This window comes from Dipteris shenzhenensis, chromosome 7 (genome assembly GCF_047967505.1).
Source record: "Dipteris shenzhenensis isolate YYH24624 ecotype China chromosome 7, Dip_SZ_1.0, whole genome shotgun sequence".
Taxonomy (NCBI): Eukaryota; Viridiplantae; Streptophyta; class Polypodiopsida; order Gleicheniales; family Dipteridaceae; genus Dipteris; species Dipteris shenzhenensis.
Genome location: NC_141602.1, coordinates 3709023 through 3717883, shown reverse-complemented (window position 1 = coordinate 3717883; position 8861 = coordinate 3709023). Strand labels below are relative to the sequence as shown.

General features: G+C 43.3%; 1 protein-coding gene across 3 annotated transcripts in view; it reads left to right on the top strand.

Annotated features, from left to right (window-relative positions):
- The first annotated feature begins 294 nt into the window (after positions 1–294).
- Positions 295–8861, top strand: part of LOC147899830 (protein FLX-like 1) — a 32223-nt gene continuing 23656 nt past the window's right edge. For 2 of the 3 annotated variants that reach the window (XM_087377533.1, XM_087377530.1), the window contains exon 1: positions 301–426. The gene's annotated coding sequence lies outside the window, so the exon portion shown is untranslated. Of the gene's footprint in view, positions 427–8861 lie in introns of all 3 variants that reach the window. The other variant, XM_087377532.1, reaches the window with a different exon arrangement.

Genomic DNA, 8861 nt, shown 5'->3' with positions numbered 1-8861 from the left:
TGATCATTGCATCCAAGCCCTTCCCATCCGTGCACGTCTTTGAAATGAGAGCATCAAAATGCAAGGAGCCAATTCTTCCATGCAACCCGTCCTGCAAAGCTCAAGATGCATGCTGTAATAGCACGATATGCCTCTACGTGCCCAACGACCAAGACATACGAATCTGCAATATTCGAGTAACAGCCAATCACGAAATTCGCGTCACATTTAATGGGAAATCTATTTCTCTCAACAGCAATTTAATGTGAAATTTATTTTTCTCTTTGCTCAAACTCACTAGGTATACCCTACCCCCGCCACATCTGCGTTCGGTTGCACTTCTTGCCCTCATCGTTCACCCTTCTAACATTGCTTTGGTAGGGAGTTGCACTTGTTGGAGTTCCTCTTCTCGGTGGTGGTGGTTGTCACTGTCGCTTCCTTCCTCCGGTACGGGCCTTCTCCTCCAGCCTTACCTGCGTTTAAAGGCTTCTCGCGTGTTTTCCCATTCTTTGTAACCGTCCTGTGTGGATTCGCGATGCCGATCGCCTCTTGGCATTTCCCCTGCATGTTGCCTCTTGTTATTTTTCCCCGACGCCTCATTTGGGGTGGACTTTGTGCACTTGTTTCTGTGTGCCGTTCTTCATGAAGTCATAAGGGGCTCAGCTTTCTGCGCTTACAGGATAGGATCGTTTAAGCGGCTTGAGAAGGAACTTTAAATATTGTCTGTATCGTCGAGACAGTTTACATCTGTTAGGTGCTTCGCCTGTAGTTCGTACCTTTTTCTTTGGCTGTTTGGTCGAATAGCATCTGGTCACTTTATTTGTTGTCTATCTCCTTTAACTTTTGGATCTGGAAAGACAAGTTCAGAGTAGGGCATGTGTAGCTGAAATCTTGGTTTGTCCTCTTCAAGATTGGGTGTAATGTATGGAAATTGTTCTGTGACATGAAGGTTGTACTAGGCACAGCTTGTTCGACAGGTACTTATAACAAAAAAAACAAGTAAGGCGGGGAGAACTCTCAACACTTAACTTCATCAGAACGGTCTTTACTTTCAGGAAGCTCCAGCCTTTTTGTTGTACTGTGACTACTCTTGGTGCAAGTAATTTTACATGCCCAGCAAGTAACGGAATCATCCACATAGGATATGAATTACAAGACAGATGCTTCAAATAGGAGATGAAAGACAAGACAGATGCTTCTGCCGTATTAGCGGACATGCAAATTTCACCTTGTGAAGTTTTCGTCCAAGTTGCGGCCTGCTGGTATTGCGATTATTCTTCCTATCTTAAATGGTGCGTTGCCCTATCAGTTAGATTTAGATTTAGATGCTCACTTGGGAGAGACTAAAATGAACTTCACAAGCAGATGTAGCTTGAATGAAGAGATTTGGACTACTTTTTGATTAGCCTTCTCCTTTAGTGCTAGCCTTCGTCATGGTTGAGTTTGCCCTTCACCTCCGGAGTGCTGACAGAAACTCAGTACGAAGACTTTGTATAAATGGATGCTCAAGTATGTGTGGATGTGTGGATTTGTATCTGTGAGAGCATACTTTTATACTATGGTCTACACCCACTGTTGGGCGCTATGATGTCAGTGGGAATGTCATAGTAGCTAGTCCTTGCTATGCGTGATGGAGTTTATGGTTTTCAATCTTATGAGTGACTATCGTGAGATTGAAACTGCACTATGTTGTGTTTTTAGAGGATGGGTTTGAGAATGTTCTCGGATTCATCTAGGTATATGCTTTTGCCGTATTAGCGTACATGCAAATTTCACCTTGTGAGGTTTTCGTCCAAGTTGTGGCCTGTTGGTATTGCGATAATTCTTTCTATCTTAAATGGTGTGTTGCCCTATCAGCTAGATTTAGATTTAGATGCTCGCTTGGGAGAGACTAAAATGAAATCGTTTAGACTTCACAAGCAGTAGTAGCTTGAATGAAGAGATTTGGACTACTTTTTGATTAGCCTTCTCCTTTAGTGCTAGCCTTCGTCATGGCTGAGTTTGCCCTTCACCTCCGGAGTGCCGACAGAAACTCAATACGTAGACTTTGTATAAATGGATGGTCAAGTATGTGTGGGGGTGTGGATTTGTATCTATGAGAGCGTACTTTATACTATGGTCTACACCCACTGTTGGTCGTTGATGATGTCAGTGGGGATGTCATAGTAGCTAGTCCATGCTATGCGTGATGGAGTTTATGGTTTTCAATCTTATGAGTGACTATCGTGAGATTGAAACTGCACTATGTTGTGGTTTTAGAGGATGAGTTTGGGAATGTTCTTGGATTCATCCAGGTAGATGCTTCAAATATGTTTAAGCTATTTTTAAATATCTCCTATGTGTATGAATTCGTCACTTGCTAGCTTCTAAGTTTGATATTTGAATGTGTGCTTCACTTTACAATCTATTCCTATGGGAAATTGCACATACGAGCACGACACGGGGCTGACCAAAGCATCCAATTGTTATTTTTGATAGCTGTTAAGATTTTGTTATAGTTGGTTTCATAAGAGTGCTAGTATATTGTTTGCCATCCTTGTGCTGTGCACTATTTGCATAGCAACTGTATATGCGAGGATTCCATGTTAGAACTTTTTGCATGTGTTCAGCATGGTCCCTTTTTTGTTGCAAGCTCATGGGGGAGGGGGAAAGAGGTGGCAAGGAGTGGAAGGGGTCCCATTAACGTAAGGGGGAGGCAATAACGAAGGGGAGGAGCAATAATGAAGGGGAAGGGGAGGAGAGAGATCAATGAATGGGCACACCAAGCTGAGAGGTAGGGGAGAGCCGCTCAAATGGTTGGTGCGTCATTATGCTACATAGCTTGTGATAGGGTTTTGTATGTGCGAGGGGGGAAGTTGATAGTTCAAATCTGCCAAATTGGAGGCAAGTTTGTCCTTTTGAAGGAATAATGTTTACCCCCCTCTCCCCGGGGACATGAGAGCAAATTGATGCAAATATCAAAATAAAAAACAAACGGCTAGGTTTCAAAGATAACCTCTGCTCTAAAAGATATAACCTTTACGTTTGCATAGGTTAGTTGGTCATTGTGTGCCAAAACAAATGATGACCTAGCATATTATTGAACAGGGAAATCAAATAAGTAACTAAGTAAATATATAATATGTAATTGTTTTTGGAGAGCTTGGAGTGTTGATGAAGACACATATGCATGCTTTGTTTGTAATACTTTGTATGCACATATATGTGTATGTGTATATGTATATGTCTTTGCTCAGAGCTGTGGAGTGGGAGATGCTCTTATACCCATTACCAGATCAGGAATGAGACAGCGGTTAATTTTGTATCAGAAATCTTGGGTTCCTATCAGCATGAGAAATGGCCCTCGATTTCAGTTGACATGTGGTGATTGCATTAGATCTAAATGAGATCAACGTTTTCTACATGGAGAGGTTTTGAAGGCACGGCAGGTAGTGTCATAGGTTTCATTCACTGGACCCGGGGTTAGCTTAGGTTCATTATAGGGACTGTGCGTTTTGTACAGAGGCAGGTGCATTGTTGTAACTTTGCTTGGCCTACATAGACTTTACAATATTGTAAGAACTGGTCTAGGCCTGATCATAACATATCTGGCTACCAGGACGATACATTGCCTTGTTCGGGCTATGTTATATACATGGCAGCTGGATGGACAGAACATGGAAGAATAGCTGGGTGGCATTTTGCAGATGGCACATGCTCGAATGAGCTCCTTGGCAGCCAAGAAGTTCCTTCATAGTAACTTAGCACAAACACAAGTTTGGAGCTCAGGCAAGTAATCTCTATGCAGGTGTGTTTGAATATGCACATCTGCAAGCTTGCAGCATCAAGTTGGTGGCATGTGCTTTGACTACGACCTTGTTGTTTAGTTTATTCGGAGTCCAAACTTGCCAATAATCTTGAGCACCTGCTTTGTTTCAACTGGGTCAATCGGCAGGTTTAAGTGTCAGTTTAATCAGGGTATGTCTTAATTTTAGGAGGGACCTGTAAAAAATGAAGAGACTGCTAAGAAATTGTGAATGTGCAAAGATTGGCAGCTCCCTCTTCTGGCCAGCCTTGCATGTGAAGCTATACCACAACATTCAATTACACATAGCGGGTGTATGCTTGAGGTTACTGGGTGGTTTTGGGTTGTGTGAAAGCAGGCCAAGCGGGTTTGGACTGCTCATGGATTTGAGATCGTTAAATTTAAATCTGTAGAATTGATGCATTCTCAAGGAATAAAGTGTGGCATCTCTTTGGAATTTATGCAATCTTGAGGAAAACCAGAAAATTTTGCAATTTAACTTTGTATTCTGTAATGCGTAACAGTCCTTGCTGAGGGTGGGGATGCCCTGTTAAGCAACTACAATCCCCAATTTTAGGGGCAAACATACCAGCTTGCAGCGCTCCCTATTTTAGGGGCATCAAAGGCACAAAAGGGCACCAAACAGGGCTGGCTGACCAGCTGGCCAACCAGCTGGCGGACCTGGAACTGGCCGACCAGCTGGCCCACTGACCTAGGAACTGACCGACCAGCTGGCTGACCAGCTGGCCAACCTCCTAGGTCAGGCCTATAAAACACTCCCTACCCCCTCACTCTCAGTGACTGGATCTGCAGCTGCTCCTCACCGCCTCATTCCTTTGCTGCAGTCCCTCCTGCTCCAGTTCTGCCCCAACTCCTCTGTCTCTCTATTCCTCTCCTCCAGATCTAGCCCTGGACCTCCAGCTGCTGCTCCAGATCTGCTCCTGAGTGGTTGCCGATGAGCTTCCACTTCTCCTCTCCATCTGCTGCCATCCTCTCCTACCTTCAAACTGCTGCCGACAAGCTTCCACATCTCCTCATCCTTTGCCGCACATACACCTCCAAATCTACAGCCAGATGAGCTCCTTTTCTTCATCATGTTGCCATTCCAGATTGCTTGAAGGTTCCTTCCTCAGAGCATGCTGTTTTCAGCCATTTCCTAGGGCAGCTCCAGCCCTTCATCATCTTCGTCATCATCGAGCTACACGGAGGATTGTGTTTCGCTCCCTCTGCTGTTATCTTTTCTACCGTTTCTCTATATGCCCGTGGCCATGCAGCTCAACGGCTCAGTAGGTGTAGCAACAGGCAGAAATTCGGTGTAGAATAAATAATGGTGGCAGGTCCTGCAATACTCTGATTGAGCAGTTAGATTATTATCTATGTTCTTGACTTGGTCTGTGGTCCCACTTGTTGGTCAGGCAACATTGAGACAGTGGGCCATCTGGTCACGGATGGCCATTTGTTGAGGATTTCAGAGACCACTGTATGAGCAAGGGAGGAAACTTTTTCATAAAGTTTCCTGGCTATTAAGTCTTGGGTCACTGATCTGTTGCGTATGAAAAACCTGGTGGGAACCTTAGGGAAGTCTCTTTAGACTTGTAAATTGCTTTTCTTGGGTACTTTGAGTTCAATTTATGTACTGTGAGATTGGAGGGGAAAGGGGGGCTAGTGCACTGTATTTCGACACAAGGCTTATAGAGTTATAAGAAGAGGGTTGTAAGAAATCCTAGATTTACTATATTTAGAAATGTGCTAAGGAACAGAAAGGAGACTGAAATAGCAGAGAACAAGGAATAATTGTATTGCTCAAGTGTTTGTAGTGTAGCTGTAGTGTGCCATCCATATAGTTGGGCCTCTCTTATATAGAGAGTGAAGAGTGACACATGAAAAGGTGTGTACTCCAAAGTGTATGTGCATGAAGAGGTGTGTATCCCTTGTGAAGGGTGTGACCCTTGATGAGAGGGTACATTACAATAGGAGTGTCTTCTACAGAATGTCTCTTGTGAAGGGTTGTGCCTCATAGGAAGTGTCCCGTCGAAAGGGCATACCCTTCCACAAGTGTCCATTCATCAAACCATCCATAAGTCTAGATATAGAGAAAGGAATACGTCACAGATCGTGACATCCCCTCCCACTCAAAATAAGACCCTGGTGGAGATAATGAACTGATGCAGAAAATATCATGGTACATTTTGAAAATACTGCTGTAAAATGTCAAGGTACTGCTGTAAGTCTTCATCAGATTGCCAAGTAGCGTCGGAGTCATCCAGATCTCGCCAAAGAACAAGGAATTCCGTGATAAGTCGATGTCGAGTCTCTCGCTGTCAATGGTCCAGAATACGCTCAGGAATAAGGTGAATTTTTCTTGACGATCCGGAAAGGTCCATAGTATCTTGGTCGCAACTTAGGAAACACAGACTTAACCGTCTTATAGTGATGTGGGGCTACAAATAATAGCACCATGTCACCAGTGTCAAATTTCAGGTGACGTCTATGTTTGTTGGCAGACCGTTGATACCGCTCTTGCGTTTTTCGCATATGATCCTTGACTTGGAGTAGAATGTCTTGCATTTCTTGAACCAGTTGATCAGCTAGAGCCACTCGATGTTGAAGTACAAAATTCGTTGGTACGATCGGAGTGTGTCCATAAGCTGCTTGGAATGGATTCACGTTGATGGCACTATGGAAAGAGTTATTATAAGCAAACTCAAGGAGTGGTAGATACTCTTCCCAAGCTGCTAGGCGTGACTGAAGATAATGTTGAAGCATTTCTTCCAGAACTTGGTTGACTCTTTCAGTCTGGCCATCTGATTCTGGGTGGTAGGCTGAACTAAACAGTAGAGTTCTACCCAAAGATTCGAACAGTGAAATCCAAAAGTGACTGGTAAACTTAGGATCTTTGTCGGATATGATATTCTTGGGCAATCCATGGCGTCGGAAGATGTGTTGTATGAAGAGTTTGGCGATGTCCAGAGCCTGTGCACTGCTTTTGCAAGCAACAAAGTGTGCCATTTTGGACAATCGATCAACTACTACCATAATCTGAGTGTTACTTCTGGAGGATCGTGGTAGTGTTGTAATGAAATCCATGGAAATACTTTCCCACCTTTCAGTTGGAACTGGAAGAGGCTGAAGAAGTCGTGTTGGAAGTCGTCGGCTTGCTTTCATTTGTTGATAAGATAAGCAAGATGTAACCATTTTGATGACGTCGCTTCTCATCTGAGGTCAGTGGTATGTTGCACTCGTAAGAAATCCTAGATTTACTATATGTAGAAATGTGCTAAGGAACAGAAAGGAGACTGAAATAGCAGAGAACAAGGAATAATTGTATTGCTTGAATGTCTGTAGGGTATCTGTTGTGTGTCATCCATACAATTGGGCCTCTCTTATATAGAGAGTGAAGAGTCACACATGAAAAGGTGTGTACTCCAAAGTGTATGTGCATGAAGAGGTGTGTACCCCTTGTGAAGGGTGTGACCCTTGATATGAGGGTACATTACAATAGGAATGTCTCTTCAATAGAATGTCTCTTGTGAAGGGTTGTGCCTCATAGGAAGTGTCCTGTCGAAAGGGCATAGGGTTGTGCCTCATAGGAAGTGTCCCGTCGAAAGGGCATACCCTTCCATAAGAGTCCATTCATCAAACCATCCATAAGTCTAGAAATAGAGAAAGGAATACGTCACAGATCGTGACATCCCCTCCCACTCAAAATAAGACCCTGGTGGAGATAATGAACTGATGTAGAAAATATCATTGTAAATTTTGAAAATATTGTTGTAAAATGTTAGGGTACTGCTGTAATATGTCAAGGTACTGCTGTAACTCTTCATCAGATTGCCAAGTAGCGTCCGAGTCGTCCAGATCTCGCCAAAGAACAAGGAATTCCGTGATAAGTCGATGTCGAGTCTCTTGCTGTCAATGGTCCAGAATACGCTCAGGAATAAGGAGAACATAATCGTCTTCGATTTCTCGAACATAATCACTTGGAGGAGGAACTGCTCCATCGCCCGGAATGTACGTCTTTAGCCAAGAAATATGAAATGTCGGATGGATTTTAACCCATGATGGTGGTAAATCCAATTTGTAACTTAAAGGTGAATTTTTCTTGACGATCTGGAAAGGTCCATAGTATCTTGGTCGCAACTTAGGAAACACAGACTTAACCGTCTTATAGCGATGTGGGGCTACAAATAATAGCACCATATCACCAGTGTCAAATTCTAGGTGATGTCTATGTTTGTTGGCAGACCGTTGATATTGCTCTTGTGCTTTTCGCATATGATCCCTGGCTTGGAGTAGAATGTCTTGCATTTCTTGAACCAGTTGATCGGCTAGGGCCACTCGATGTTGAAGTACAAAATTCGTTGGTACAATCGGAGTGTGTCCATAAGCTGCTTGAAATGGAGTCATGCTAATGGCACTATGGAAAGAATTATTATAAGCAAACTCAAGGAGTGGTAGATACTCTTCCCAAGCTGCTAGGCGTGACTGAATATAATGTTGAAGCATTTCTTCCAGAACTTGGTTGACTCTTTCAATCTGGCCATCTGATTCTGGGTGGTAGGCTGAACTGAACAGTAGTGAAATCCAAAAGTGACTGGTAAACTTAGGATCTCTGTCGGATATGATATTCTAGGCAATCCATGGTGTCGGAAGATGTGTTGTATGAAGAGTTTGGCTATGTCCGGAGCCTGTGCACTGCTTTTGCAAGCAACAAAGTGTGCCATTTTGGACAATCGATCAACAATTACCATAATCTGAGTGTTACCTTTGGAGGATCGTGGTAGTGTTGTAATGAAATCCATGGAAATACTTTCCCATTTCAGTTGGAACTGGAAGAGGCTGAAGAAGTCGTGTTGGAAGTCGTCGGCTTGCTTTCATTTGTTGACAAGATAAGCATTATGTAACCATTTTGGTGATGTCGCTTTTGATTTGAGGCTAGTAGTATGTTGCACTGAGTAACCTATAAGTCTTGTTGATGCCTGGATGGGCAGCATAAGGAACTACATGATGCTCTTTTAACAAAAGACGTCGAACATCCTTGTCATGTGGTACACAGACGTGATCTTGATAATACAGAAGGTCGTCCGTATAAGAATAG